Source organism: Chenopodium album, chromosome 12, assembly GCF_948465745.1.
Source record: "Chenopodium album chromosome 12, dcCheAlbu1.1, whole genome shotgun sequence".
In the NCBI taxonomy this organism is placed as follows: Eukaryota; Viridiplantae; Streptophyta; class Magnoliopsida; order Caryophyllales; family Amaranthaceae; genus Chenopodium; species Chenopodium album.
In genome coordinates this window covers 28,255,135-28,271,336 of record NC_137845.1, presented here as the reverse complement: position 1 = coordinate 28,271,336, position 16,202 = coordinate 28,255,135, and positions in this window count along the sequence as shown.

Here is a 16,202-nt window from a genome sequence, read left to right as displayed (position 1 = left end):
GTATACTTACCCCTCCTACCAACCTCAGCTGATCACGTGGCCATTGCACAAAGCTACCGGTCACATCACGCAGCTTAAAAAAATCATATTCCTATCTAGGCACCGGTAGTGGTAAGTCTTCAAACCCAGCAACTATAGAATCAATCCCGACCGAGATATAGTGGGTGCTAGTATTAGACTTAAAATGGACCTTGTCAAAACATTGTGCACTACCATACCCCACCAACTGCAACTGTCCATCCTTTTTTTTCCCGGGGTGAAGAAGCTCACAAGGCGTCTCTTCCTACATATTTGATTAGGACTTAGGACATAAGTTATGAAATAACAAACGAAAGCCTAACAGAAGCAAAGTTGATTAGGTACCGAAGTTTACCTTAACATCTGGGAAAGGTTCAGGCATCGGATTTGCTCTCTTCATTGACTCTGCATCCATTGGACTAGGAACCTGCAAAAGTAAAATAATTAAGCATGCAAAAGACCTCGTTTGACCAACTTCATATGTCGTAATTTGTCCTCGTACTGAAATTACCTCTCTCTCTCCTACTGGATCGTCCTCGGGGCCTCCTGGGTGACTACATGAGTCCACTGGGGTATTCAAGGGTAATGGAAAAATCGGCAAGTTCATGTGCTTTAGAATGGCATTGAATTGACTTTGCATCTGTTTTTGCAGCTCTGCGCGTATCTCCGCCTTAATTGATTCCTTTTCCTTCTCATCAATACGATGTGGCGAATTAACACTTGATCTGCTTTTTCCTGATCTGGTGTATTCTGAACCCATCACCTTCTCCCACCCTAGTTGATTCCCGCCAGAACCAATTACTCGCCCAGGGTGGTATGGTTTTCCCAAAGCTAAGGTGAAAGGATCTTTTTCAATGCTTGGAGTGAGCTTGCCTTCAATCACTTCCGATGTATGCTCGAGCTGTAACAACACAAAAAGTTATCGATTCTAAGTAAGATGTACTTTACAAGAATATAAAATTAATAAGTAGTAAAGTTTGCTTACAAGTGCATCTGCTACTACTTTTGTATCCGGCTGCATGACATACTTGCCGGTTTTCTTGTCGATCCCATGCATAGCACACCACCAGTCAATTGCACTATTTACTAAAGTTGTGACCGTGGAAGAAAGTGGTTTCTCATATGATGACATTATGGATTTGGGGTATAGACCCGCTTTGATCCACTTTGGTCTACACTCCGCAAATGTCTTACAACCCATATGATGGCTATACAATTTCTTCCCGGCATTGATTCTAGCTTGTTCGCTTTTTTCCTACACATTCAGATATATATGTTAGCATTAGTCTTTGTAGTAAACAAAAATTCAATAGCCTACTCTAGTGATGAATAAAAACATACAAGTGCGGTTATAGTGGAAGATTTTTCCACAAACTTCTCCCAGTCCTTCACCGTTATTTGTGGATATAAATCCCACTGTTTCTTATCAGGCTTCTCCTCTTCCTCAGCAGCAGTCACATTCTTCTTTGGTCTTTTCCTTCTTTTCTTATGGATCCATCTCGTTCTCAAGTAACTTTTGAAATTTTTGAATCTCTCTTGTACAAAAGCTTCAAAGCGCTTTCTCTTGGCTGGCTCATCAGGAATATGGAACAGACTCTGTAATAGGCGCAAAAATCCACGTTAGGAAAGGGAAAAAAAATTACATTTAATTGAAAAAAAAGGCGAATCGAGGCAGCTGCACCAGCCCAGGCAGCAGCCTAGGCAGCTACACCAGCCTAGGCTGCTGCCCAGGCAGCTGCACCAGCCTAAGCAGCAGCCTAGGCAGCTGCACCAGCCCAGGCTGCTGCCCAGGCAGCTGCAGTACCCAGGCAACTGCACTAGCCCAGGCAGCAGCCTAGGAAGCTACACCAGCCCAGGCAGCTGCACCAGCCTAGGGTAGCTGCAGCACCCAGGCTGCTGCCCAGGCAGTTGCAGTAGCCCAGGCTGCTGCCCAGGCACCTGCAGCACCCAGGCACCTGCACCATCCCTGGCAGCAGCCTAGGCAGCTGAACCAGCCCAGGCTGTTGCATGCAGCAGGCCTCGGGTTATGCTCGTGTGTGTTATGTGCGAGTTATGCACTATGATTCTAAGCCCGTAAGCGGGTTATGCGCTATGTTCCTAACTCATTATACTTACCATTGTATCGTCCCAATATGTTTGAAGCAACCCATGAGGTATATCGGCCCACTCAAGTGTGATGGGTATTTTACGAGTTATTATGCCAACGTGACTAGAAAATTTATCGCGCCATTGGCCAGTAGGTTGACCTAACTCATCAAACTCAAGCACCATGGGAACCTCGGGTTTCTTGAAAGCTTTTGTTGCACCCCTACTCTTTCTGTTCACCGGTGCCTTTACCCCTCCTCTACCACCGGTGGTTTTCACTTGACTTTGCATTTGAGTTTGACCTTGTGAATCACCTACAAACTTGAAAACCACATTATCCTGAATAGGCGGGGCACTTTCAGCTATACGCTTATATTCATCAAGCTTACGTTGCAACTTGTCATAAGCTTGGTCTTCCGGTTCCCCCAAATCCGTCTCCTTATTAATATCATACAACTCGTCATCATCTTCATCATCCATATCCTCATCACAATGAGGGTTCTAATCAGGATCCATGATATATACACACCTACAGTAACAAGCAAAGCATGTTGTTAGTCATCAGTTATGGCAATCAAATATGAGGCACCAAAAAAGCCAAACACTTACCCAACTTCTTTGTTGTCATAACAAATTCACATATAATCCTCTTAACAATTCATATATTTAGTGTATATTACATGGTTATACGTTGAAGATGAAAAAAAGTAAAATACTTCCTTAAATAAACAAGGTTGTATGAGCGAAAGATATTTAGTAAATAAAACATGCATCAATAAAAGTACCTCATTCGAGTATTCCCTCATTGTGGTCAGATCGAATATAAGTAGCATCATCGTCTACATCAGTTGCTACATCAAGTGTAGGAGCAGTGAAAGGGGGAGAATCATCAAATGCATCATATTCTTCCTTGTCTTCAACCTCTCCAACCCCTAAAATTCTCCTTTTGCCAGCAAGGACGATGGACCATTTTGGATCGGATGGGTCAGTTACGTAGAACACTTGCTTAGCTTGAGATGCAAGGATGAATGGTTCCAGACTATCCCGCAAGTGGCCAAGGTCTACAAGAGTGAAGTCGTCATTTCTGACGTTGCGCCTATTATTATCAACCCATTTACACTGAATAGACCTACCTTGAACTCACGGTAATCTAGTTCCCATATTTCCTGAATTCGTCCGTAGTATGATAAAAGTGCATCAACTGGTGATGTATCCTTCGCACTTGCAAACTCTCTTGATGAAGCCACAAGAGTGACACCACTATTTTGAGTCGATGAGGATTTCTGATCCCGACTCTCAGTCCAGAATGTGTACCCATTTATGTCATATCCCTCAAATGAATGAACATCTTCATTTGGACCATAAGCTAACCACTTTATTGTATCAAACACAGTCTCATCCAATTGACGGATCACACGATCATGGAACCACTTCACAAACATCTTATTATGTAACTGCATTAGTGCTCTTTCCCCTTTTGATGGAAATTCAACACGCAAACTATCCATGTGCTCTTCTAAATATGGGTGAACCTTCGCAATATGATGCAGCACAAATAGGTGAGCTTGCAAGATTTGATCTCGAGCAGCCCAGATCCTTTGTGACCCGATTGTGCCATGACCATCAAGTCTCCCTTCATGTCGGGAAGTGGGAAGCCTAATAGGTTCTGCAACGGCAACATACTCTGCCACGAAATTCCCAATCTCCTCGGACATAATTCCTTGTATCATACTGCCTTCCGGTTGGGCTGGATTTTTGACTTTATCTTGCAGTGTACCCATGTGTCTTTCAAAAGGGTAGCACCACCTCATAAAGATTGGACCGCACAACTTAATCTCACGAACCAAATGCATAATCAAATGCACCATTGTGTTAAAAAGTGACGGTGGGAAATACATCTCAAATGTGCATCTAAAAAGTTATAACAACATTCGCCTGGAGAGCATCAAGTGTAAAGGGATCAAGAACTTTGCTGCAAATAGTATTGAAAAACCCACAGAGGCTTGTAATAACTTCTCTCACGTGCTTTGGTAAAATACCACGAATTGCAATTGGTAGGAATACTTGCATCATCATGTGACAATCATGGGATTTCATACTTGTCAACTTCAATTCTCCATTTAAGGAAACAAACCTTTTCATGTTTGACGAGAACCTAGATGGAAGCTTAATGTCATACAAACAAGCACAAAACCTTCGTTTTTCTTCCTTTGATAATGTGTAGCAAGCTGGAGGTAAATACACCTTTTGGTTCTTGCCTTTTCCGTCACCTTTCTTCTTTGAGATACCCGTGGCCTTTTCCTTGCGCTTCCCCTTACGGTTTTGTCCACCATCTTCGGTTCCCTTTTCCTTTACCTTTGCCTTCCCTACCTTTGTTTGAACCCACGATTCCGAACGAACACCCAATGCTTGCAAATCTAATCGCGCACTCTTTTCATCCTTCGTTTTTCCAGGAATATTCATAATTGTCCCAATAATTGCATCACAAACATTCTTCTCTATATGCATCACATCGAGACAATGTCTAACATCATGTTCTCTCTAGTACTTAAGCTTCCAAAAGATTGATTCCTTTTTAAAAAGAGCATGTGGGTCAATTGGTTTCGTAGTTTTACCAAAAACACATGGTATACCCTTCACTCTAGCATAAACCTCCTTTCCACTCAATGGCCTAGGCGCAACCCCCTCCTCAACTTTCCTATTGAAGGCCTTTTTCTGCTTACGATACGGATGATCGCGCCTAAGAAATCTTCGGGTCCTCACGTACACATCTTTGCCATAGTGATCAAGGTACACGTTTGGTGTGTCATCGATACAAATGGGACATGCTTTATGCCCTTTGTTCTTGTACCCGGACAGGTTGCCATATGCGGGAAAATCATTGATGGTCCACATAAGGGCAGCACGCAATAGAAACATCTCGTTCTTATGGGCATCAAAAACGGTAACTCCTTCGTCCCACATCTTTCTCAAATCATCAATAAGGGGCTCAAGGTAAACATCAATGTCGTTTCCAGGTTGCCTTGGCCCCGTTATCAAAAGTGAAAGCATTATGTATTTCTGTTTCATGCACAACCACGGAGGCAAGTTGTAAATCACTAAAAGTACCGACCATGTGCTATGTTTGGTACTAAGAGTGCCAAATGGATTCATACCGTCCATGCACAACCCAAGCCTTAAATTTCTAACTTCATCACCAAATGCCCTAAACTTCATATCGATGTTCTTCCATTGTGGAGAGTCAGCAGGATGCTTCAAAAAACCATTTTTCTTTCTTCCCTCAGCATGCCATCTCAAGTTCTTAGCATCTTTTGGTATTGAAAATAGAAGCTTTAACCTTGGAATAATAGGAAGATACCATAACACCTTGGCAGGAGGTCCTTTCATACCAGCATTGCAGCTTGATCACTTGTAACGCGATTTACCGCAACATGGACACTCCTCCAACTCTTCATATTCATTTCGATACAGAACACAATCATTAGGACATGCATGTATCTTCTTATACTCCAAACCGAATGGACACATAAGTTTCTTTGCATAATAGTAGGAATTAGGAAGTTCATTCCCATCTGGCAACATTTCACATAACGCAGTCAACAAAGAAGTGAAACTAGTGTCGCTCTAATTATGCTTAGACTTAATGTTAAAAAGTGTAAGCACGGCTGAGAGTTTTGTGTATTTTTTAGACCCAGGATACAAAGGCTTTTTGGCAGCCTCTGATAATGACTCAAATACATCAGATCGGTCACCAAATTCACCCTCAACATCACGCATCATCTCATCCAAGTGATCACCACCACCATCCTCGGTCTCATCCCCATCTCCACCATCATCACTCCCATTTTCTTCTTCAACATGAATCTCGGCACTTTCAACATGCGTCTCATTGCCAACAACATTCTCTCTATACGATCCCTTTTCACCATGCCAAACCCAAACATGATATTGAGGCCTAAACCCATGACATTGTACATGAGCCATAATGGTATCAACACTATCGACCCTTGTGACATTATTACAATTGACACAAGGACAATAAAGGTAATTGACACCCGTTCTTAGCTGTTACTGTGAAGCACTCTTGCAAAACTCTTGAACCCCATTAAAAAATTCCAATGTATCACGTCTACCATACATCCAACCGCGATCCATTGACGTTTTAAATTGCCTTTAAACATACCAACACATTTCAAACAATGTATAAATGTAACATATATTATGTCAATCAAAGTACATAGCATATATATCATCCATATCGCGTAAAAGTGAATGCTCCCAAAAGATCCTTATCACTCCAACCTAACCCATCCTTGAACGTCCAATCTCACTAGTGAATGTATGTCAACTTTTCAATTTTAAGGAAAATCCGGCAGCATTCCCCCCCCCCCCCAGTTCTCCAAGTACACAATGTAGGTAATAACTTACCTACATATGCACCTAGAGAACATGGTGAGAAAATGATAAGCCGAGATATTCCTTAAAATCGAAAAAGAGGCATACATTCACTACCTAAGTGAGATTAAACGTCCAAGAACAGTCCCAACCGGGGACTATTCAAGACTTTCTCCTATTGAGAAAGACTCGAACGGGTATCTAAGCAAATGATGATGCAAGCATTCAATAATTTGCATTTATTTGACATTCAACAATACACAAGTTCATTCATTTATATAGTGCTAATAATTAAATTAACATACCTACAATCAAACTAAGGTTACTTATCAATCCATTCATACATTATAATTTACTAACCACATTTAACAAACTAAAATATTAACTAATAAGTATTCTATTAAAAAATTTCACTTTAAAGCTACTCAAATTCAAACAAAATATATATATATATATATATATGTATATATATATACATATGTATATATATATACATATGTATATATATATACATATATATACATATGTATATATATATACATATGTATATATATATACATATGTATACATATGTATATATATATACATATGTATATATATATATATATATGTATATATATATATATATATATATATATATATATATATATATATATATATAACATTTAAACAATTAAAGTAACAATTAACATTATCGAATATACAAACAAATAATAAAACAATTAAAATAAAATTGTGTTAACTACATTTGAAACCCTAACTTTAAATTTTGGAATAAACAAACAATTAATACAAATTAATACATATGAAACTAAAATTTAGCAAGAACTTACCCTAATTTGAGAGTGAGAAAGAGAAAGATTGAAGTGGTGGCTCCAATAAGTTAGGGAGGGAGAGAGAGAGGTGTGGTGGTGAATGAGCAGCAGTAGCCACCTACGAACACCAGCAGCAGCAGCCACCTACGAACACCACCAGTAGCAGCCACGAACTCCACCAACAGCCGCAACCCACAGCAACCGCCCACGAACAGCCGCAGCAACCACCCACGAACAGCCGCAGCAACCACCCACGAACAGCAGCAGCTTCAATTCAGACCAAAATAAAAAAAAATGAAAAGGAGAGTGAATGGTGGTGGTGGTGGTGGCCGTCGTCTAGTAGAGAGGAGAGTGAATGGGAGGAGCTTGAAAGGAAAGCTTGAGAGTGAATGAGAAGTGAGGGCGGGAGTGTAAGAATTCCCCGAAATTTCGATTAAGTTAAGGAAGAAAGGGAAATCCCGCTTTTTTTTTTTAAATTGGCAAGCGGTTTGGGGTTGAACCTCTTGCCATTATAACAAATGACAAGCGGTTCAACCCCAAACCGCTTGCCATTTGTTATAATGGCAAGAGGTTCGCGCCAAAACCGCTTGGCAATTGGTATTAGTGGTTTTTTTTAAAAAAAAATTAGCTTAATGGCAAGCGGATTTTTAAAACCGCTTGCCATTTGGGGCTTCCCATCACTTATTTTCTACTAGTGAATAATACTCCTACGCCACATCCTTTCTGGTTTGAGACTCCATCGAAGTATAATTTCCTAGTATCATCTTCCGTGACCATTAAGTCTTCGTCTGGAAAGTCGTTTTCATGTATTGGCGTCAAACCTTCTATTGGGAAATATGCTAAGAAGTCCAAAACTACTGATCCTTTGATAGCCTTTTGAGGCATAAATCTTACATCAAATTGTGCTAAATTGTCTATCCATCTAGATATTTGCCCGTTAAGTGTAGATTTCTCAAAGAGGTACTTAAGAGGATCCATTCGAGATACTACATACACTGTATGGACAAGCATTTAGTGTCTTAGCTTGGTTGTGGCCAACACTAATACGAGGCACAATTTTTCAAGTGGTGTGTAGCGAACTTCACACTCGAGCATCTTTTTGCTTAAGTAGTAGATGGCGTTTTCTTTGTTCTATACTTCTTGTGCTAGCATAGCTCCCATTGTTTCTTTGGTAACTGTTAAGTACAACCGAAGAGGGATTCCTGGAAGCGCAAGTGCTAATATAGGAGGATTAGCGAGATAGGCTTTGATCTTATCAAAGGCTTTTTGACACTCGTCGTCCCACATTACTGGTACATTCTTTTTGAGTTTCTTGAATATTGGTTCACATATCATAGTGAGTATGAATATGAACCTACTTTTGTATTGCAATCAGCCAATAAATCCTCGAATTTGTTCCTCAGTTTTGGGCAGCGGTATTGACATGATTGCTTTGATCTTAGTTAGATCTATTTCTATTCCTCTAGAGCTAATGACGTAGCCTAAGAGCTTCCCTAAGATGACTCCAAATGCACACTTGGCTGGGTTTAGCCTCATGTTATATTTTCTTAATATCTCAAAGAATTTCCTTAAGTCTATTTGGTGTCCTGGATGGTCCTTTGATTTTATAATCATATCTTCCACATATACCTCAACTTCTTTATGCATCATGTCATGGAGTAAAGCAATTGCAGCTCTTTGGTAAGTGGTACCCGCGTTTTTTAACCCGAATGGCATCACCGTGTAATAGTAAGTGCCCCAAGGTGTTATGAAGGTAGTCTTTTCCATGTCTTCTTCAGCCATGAGATTCTGGTTATATCCTGCGTATCCATCCATAAACGAGAGAAGTGCGTGATTCGCTGTATTATCTACTAGAATGTCGATGTGTGGTAAAGGGAAGTCGTCCTTTGGACTTGCCTTATTTAGATCTCTGTAGTCGACACACATTCTTACCCTACCATCTTTCTTAGGAACTGGTATCACATTTGCGACCCATTTGGGGTATTTGGATACCTTGATAAAACTTGCAGTTATTTGTTTTTGCAATTCTTCTTTTATCTTAAGAGCTACGTTGGGTTTCATTCGACGTAACTTTTGTTTTACAGGTTTCATTCCTGGGATTAGTGGTATAGTGTATTGAGCAATTTCTCTATTTATTCCTGGCATATCTTCATATGACCAAGCGAAAGCATCGATAAATTCTTTTAGTAGATCTATTAAATTGGTTCTTTCCTCTTGATTAAGGGTTAAACCAATTTTAACTTCTCTTTTAATAGTTGGATCTTTTGAAATATTAACCGTTTTGGTGTCCTCAATTATCGGTGTTTTATTTTCAAGGGTTTCCACTACTTTAATTATTTCTATATCGTTTTCATTGTTAGCAAAGCAACGCTCATAATCTTGAGTGAGAGAATGACACGAGAAGTAAGCGGAAGAAGATATGTTATTAAATTCTGAAACCATTACATCGAAGAGAGACACGTCCGTTGGGACTTGACTACTGACTATCTTAGGAGTAGGTTCTAAACAAGAAGAGATAGAAGGAGACACAACTATAGAAGATTTAAAAGACTTGACTATATAAGGCTTGAATTCAGACTCGGCACTCAGACTCATCGAACATTGGTCCTTGTCCTGTGGTGATGGAGATTCTTCGCCCACTCGGCGTAGTCACCTTCAATGTCTTTAGTCATCCTTGATCCTTCCGCTGGAGTAATGAGCTTTAAAGGGTCAAAGTTTTCACTTTATAGCACCGTTTGGATAAGCACGGAATTGTCGTCGACACGCTTAGGCTCATTTTTTTCGTACCCAAAGAGGAGACCCATAACATTGAAGTCGAAGCATAGAGGTGCTTACTCCTTGTAGATGGGAGTTGGGATCTCATCTGAGAAATTACAGTCCAAGAATATCTCGAACCCTGGTTGCCTTATCCCATCTTTGACAAATGGTTTAGGGAATTCGTGGCATGGATAATCTTCACCCTCTTTTATGAATTGTCCATTTAGAGTGAGGGGATAGTGATCCATTGGGATAGCTTTTTTCCGGGTACGAGCATTTCTCCATGCGTAGAACTTTTCCCGGGCTCACTTATAGTCTTTCGGAGTCAGTTCGAAACCAAATCCAAAAGTATCTACTTTAAGGAGGCCAGGCAGTCCCATTTGCTTCGCTATCATATCTTCTTTCCTAGAGTCATTCCGGGAAAGTGTCCTTGTTTTCTGAGAATAGCGTTGACTATCATATTTGAATGGATGTCGTAGGAAGAGGGGTCTTTTCATCTTCCTCAATAAAAGAGACCCTTTCGGCGTCAAAGCCCCATAAGTCTTCATCGTTTTCATCGTGCTCCATATTTATAATTGGCTTATCATTTACTTTAATTCTCATAGGGGAAGCATCGATGGTGACAGGAACTCCTCCAACTATAGCTTTGATTTGTTAGTTAAGGGATGAAGGGAAGGCCTTAAGGTCGTGAAGCCAAGGGCGTCCCAACAATAGGTTGAAAGAAGCCTTAATATCCACCACTTGAAAAGTAGTAGCATGCTCAATGACTTCTGTCGTGACATTCATAGTAATGGTCCCAAGAGCTTGACGACGAGTGTTATCATAAGCTCTTATGCCTTGTGTTGATGGGGAGAAATCCTCATCTCTTATTCCTAACATTCTCGCGGTTCAGAGTGGGCAAACATTAATTGCCGACCCGTTATCTACGAGGGTCATTGGAACGTTCATCCTTTTACTAACAGCTCTGAGGTTCAAGGCCTTATTGTGCTTATCACCTTCAAGAGGTAAGTCGTTGTCAGAAAAGGTGTTCAGTTTGATGGGACTGGGAAAATCACTGGTAAGGAAGTTAGCTAAACCTTCAGGTGAGGTTTCTGAATTTATCCCTACTTTAGCCAAGGCATCCATTACTACGAGCCTATGCTCGTGGGATGTGGCTAGGAGTTTCCATACGTTCATCTCTACCTTAGACTTTTTCAATTGTTTGACAACATCGTTGTCTTCTTGTAGACACCTGATTATGTCTCCCTAAAAACCAAACCCAGTGATGAGTACTTTTCATGTCATTGATATCGAGTAAGGTGAAATGTTGAAGAGTCTCGTGAATTCTTGTGTTTTCTAAAATGTTTTTAATAAAAAATAATTCATTTCTATTTTTGAAAATCACTCATTTAGTATCCTATTTATGAAAAACGTCCAATCCAATTTAGTTTAGTCCATAATATGGGTCCAATAATTGTGCAGTTGGATGGGGCTTGAAAAGACCTTTCCGACGATATATTATAAGCCCAATTCCGATGAATAATGAGAAAGTTATGGTCAAACTAAACTGGGTCTAAACGAGTTTCATGTGCAACCCAATGATCATGTGGAGGGTCCACTAATCTTAATTATATTTCAAAATCAATTAGGATTGATTAGAAGCTTATATGAGTTTCTAAAAGATCTTAATTATCCTTTTTGAAAATATAAGATTAAAGAATTTGATATTAGATAAAACTCCTCTTTTTGAAAGTCCTAATTCTATTCGAAATGAAAGACGTTCAAAGATGATCAGATATTATTTTCGTGCCTCAGAACTTTTATCCAAATCTTAAATGGTTGGATATCCCTTGAAATTATCTTTCCAATGATATATTATAATATTAATTCTGAGCTATAACGAAAAAGATATGAAAGAAATACAAAACTCTATCCAAAACGGACACCCTTCCACTATTTCTACCATATCTTTTATTATACGAACGATTTTAATCTAATTTTAAATGGTTTGGAAATTATACTTCAAGATCTTTCCAACGACATATTATATGCCTTATTTTGACTTCTAGATCAAAAGATATGATAAAAACAAAATCCGCAAAAAAACAGTTTTTATCGTGCTGCGATGGTCCTATCTCGCCGCGATACTTTTTATCTTGCCGCGTCAAAAAGAATTTTACTCCGATTTGAATTCTAAATCTTTTCTAATTGTTTTCAGTCGTATTTCACTATAAATAGGGTCGATATTCCTCTGTTTTAATTCACCAACAAACAATCAACAATCATCTTTATATTTTCTCTCTTAAAGCTAGAAGCTTATTCTTTCTACCTCTTTCTACACCTTGCCCTTTTCAAGCACCATACATCCATCATATCACGAGATTCGAACACACCTTGCCAAGATCGAAGTTGCCTTTGCCCTAGACATGAAAGGTTGATGATTTCTGAGGATTTGGTCCAAATCTTATTTCAATTCTTTGATTAGATTTACTGTTTAGTATTTTTATTAAAGTTACTAACGTGTGTATTGTTTTGATAGAAAGAGATACAAGGCAACAAAGTAAGTAGTTTTATTGTTATATATCTTTAGAAAGCATGCTTAGATTATTTTAATTCCTAGTATCATGTTAGGATGTTATCTATTGCTTTCTAGTATCATGTTTAGGTTGCTTCCTATTTCTTCTATCATGCTAGTATCATGTTAGGGGTAAAGCTTTGATCTTTAATGTTTAGCGACATGCTAGGATTTGTTATTAATCTTGTTAGTATCATGCCTAGGATCTTGCTAATATTATTATTATGCTTTGATGAGATCGAGATTATGATGATGATATTTGTTGTATCAATAATTTATATGTTGCTTGATATTATTGTTATTGCTTGATCATGCCCTCTCTTGCCGGATTAAAGGGAATTTATACTTGAAATCGCGGTTAATAAGATAATTAATAATTTTGTTTAGGCTAATGTGTCTTTAATTCAAGTGATCGCCAATAATAGATTTATTTGTGCATTAATATTCAACCAACATAGATTAAACAGGTTTAGGAATAACTTATTGTTAGTATGTTGATCGGAAAGCGCACATGAATATGAGAAGAATAAAGTAGAGGCCTATTTAGGACAGGTCCAATCTCTTTTAGGTTGGATGTGTACCTTCATCCCCGAATATCCAGTCATGGTTCAAGACCACTATGGAGTTAGCAATCTCATGGATCGTGAAGGGGTGTAACCTTCACTCTGTTAACGGTTTACAAGTTCCTAAAACTTGTTGGCGACTCTTTTGCTCTAGCTTCCTTCCCTTTGGACGCCACCATACTTAAATGCATGATCACAATGGGGCTCAAGATTGGGATGCTTGAAATATTCCCTACACTTCTATAATTGGAATAGGGACTTGTTTAGTGGTAGGAATTGGTTGATTCGCAATGGGAGGTTGTATTCTCCCTGATCTTGTGAGGACGTCGATAGAGAAATCTTCTTCATCCCTAATATCATCAACTGGATAAATCATGGATAGTGGAGTTTCTTCTACGTCTTTGAGGTAGACGTCCTCATCATCGCTTTCCCAAACTCCATTGATGCTAACATCCTTTTCTAGCCGAATTTGATCCAACTTTTTATTGTCAGTCAATCCTTAGACTAGGTCCTTTAATTTGAAACAGTGTTCTATGGTATGTCCTCAAGATTGATGGTATGGACAGTAGAACCTATCTGTTCTTTTTAGCGATTCAATTGGTCTTGGCTCGAGAGGTCGATCTTCCCATTCTCGAAGAGTATTTTGAAAATGTTTCCATAAGAAGTCCCAATAGGTGTATATGCCTTATTATTCTTCTTTGGTGGTTCGACTACTTTGAGAGAGAAAGGTTTTCTTTCAGTAGTCTTATTGGGCGTCATCTTTTCAGCAATGCGTTTTTCCTCCATCTTCTTTGCTTCCTGGATGGAATAATGAAGTTGGGTCATTTCCGCCCTCATTATGTTTATGAGAACCCATACATCTTATTTAGAGGTAGGTTCTTCAATTGGAGGGAAATCACTCACGGCATCGAAAAAGGTTTCCTCCTCTTCTTCGCGAGTATGAGTTTCTTCAATTGGTTTGATGAGGAGTGATGGATCAACATGATTTTCCTCACCAGAAATTGCCAAGGAGTCTGAAAGTGGAGCACTATTTATACTTGGCTTCTTTCTAGCAGGAGGCAATGGAAGTTTATTGCTATCAATTAAGTCTTGAATGGCTTCTTTCAACTTCCAACAATTCTCAATGAGATGGCCCCTGCCTTGGTGGTACTTGCAATGTGAGTTGGGGTTCTAACTAGCCGTCCTCCTTTCGACTGGTGGATCTCCAAACGGTCTAATAGGAGTTATGAGTCCTTTAGCGTGAATTCTGTCGAACGTTGTATCATAACTCATGCTAATAGGTGTGAAATTTCTCCTAAATGGCTTCTTTTGTCCTTGATTGTTTATAGCAAGGACCTCATTCAAGTTAAAGGTGCTAACATTATTTGAGTGGGTGGTTTTGGAAGAAGAAGGATTGTCGTTCTTCTTGCCTTTCCAGCCACTGTTGCTGTTGTTAGCAGCTTTTTATTTTGCAAGGTCATCTTCAATGTCAATAGCTATGTCATAGACGGCCTTGAAAGTATTCAAATTGATTTGGTATTTTAAATGTTTTGAATACTTTTCTTGAAGGTTCTTGACGAACATCCTCACAGATTCCTTTTCAATAGGAACTTCTACCATCTTAGCAGAAGTTTCTCTCCACTTGTTGAAGAAGGAAGTGAATCCCTCATTTTCATTTCGCTTCAACATCTCAAGCTCCCTATGGTCAGTCTCAACTTGGATGTTGCACTTGTATCTATCAATGAAAGCGTTTGTGATAGATTCCCATGAGGAGGTCTTCTCCTTTTCTAGGGAGAAAAACCATTGTTGACAAACGGTTTATAGTGAGAATACTGAAGGGAAGACCTTCCTGTCAATAGCCTTAATGCTCATTATAGTCTCCAAAGCTCTTAAATGAAAGTAAGGATTGTCGGTAGGCTTGAACTTAGGGATGTCATTGGCGTTGAATTTCTGCGGAAGAAGTTCTTTGTCCACTAAGACCCCTTGGGAGCTAATTCCCTGAAACTTGTAGTTGTTGGAGATTTTGCTGAGGCTTTCCTCCATACGCTCAAGTTGTTTTTGCTTGACAGGATTGTTGACTTGAAGATCAATAGTCTTCAACATCTCAGTCAAGTTGTTCATATTTTGCCTTAGCTCATTGACTTCCTGTTGGGTAGCCATTAGTACGAACTTTTTCCTGTGTCTGATGGGTTTATCAAAGAGTAGAACTTGAACGAAGGTGTTGTCTTTGATTAACCGTCCTTCTCTTCTTGACTAAGCGTTGTAATAATAAACCATTGATTTTTAATGACTCGACTCAAATTGGCTTTGACTTTTATTTGTTTTAAAAGGCAAAAAAGCAAAAAAATGGGGTGCAATTTTGGGAATCAAGTTTAATGGTTTAAACAACATGGTTATTTTGGGAGGATTAATATCCGACTTATCCCCCTAAAAAAAAGACAGAAAACACGCGCACACGAGACTCTCTATACATGGTCATAGTGAAATATACATGAAGTGTGTGCTTTAAAATAGTGAGTGAAAGTGGCATGCTTGAAACTTGTGTAAGACCATGGGACTATGTGTCTAGACTTGATTAAGGACTGAATGAGACTTCGATTATTAATAAATTGATTAAATAGACTTGGCGCAAAGACACAAGCAAAAAACTGGACCATCGTGTAAATAATGGCACTGTCGCATCGCGCCAGAGCCATCGCGGTGCGATATTGCTATCGCGTCGCGATGAACAATCGCGTGTCGCGCCACAAGCCAGACCTCCGCGTCATTACTAAAACGTTAGTCCGAACCTGTTTCCATTGTTCTACTTTAAAAGGGACAAGCCTATGGTCATGCTTAGTCGTGTTTATTCATTTTTATTAAACTTCAATTATTAATTAATTAAGCAAAGTCCTATATAGTCATTACTTAGTTTATTTAGACTCAAACACAAGTCAAAAAAATGGTTAGTGTAAACACATACAAGATATGCACAAGCAAGAGATGCACAAGTAGTCAAATAAGCACGATATGATGCAATGAGTTTGCAACCTAACC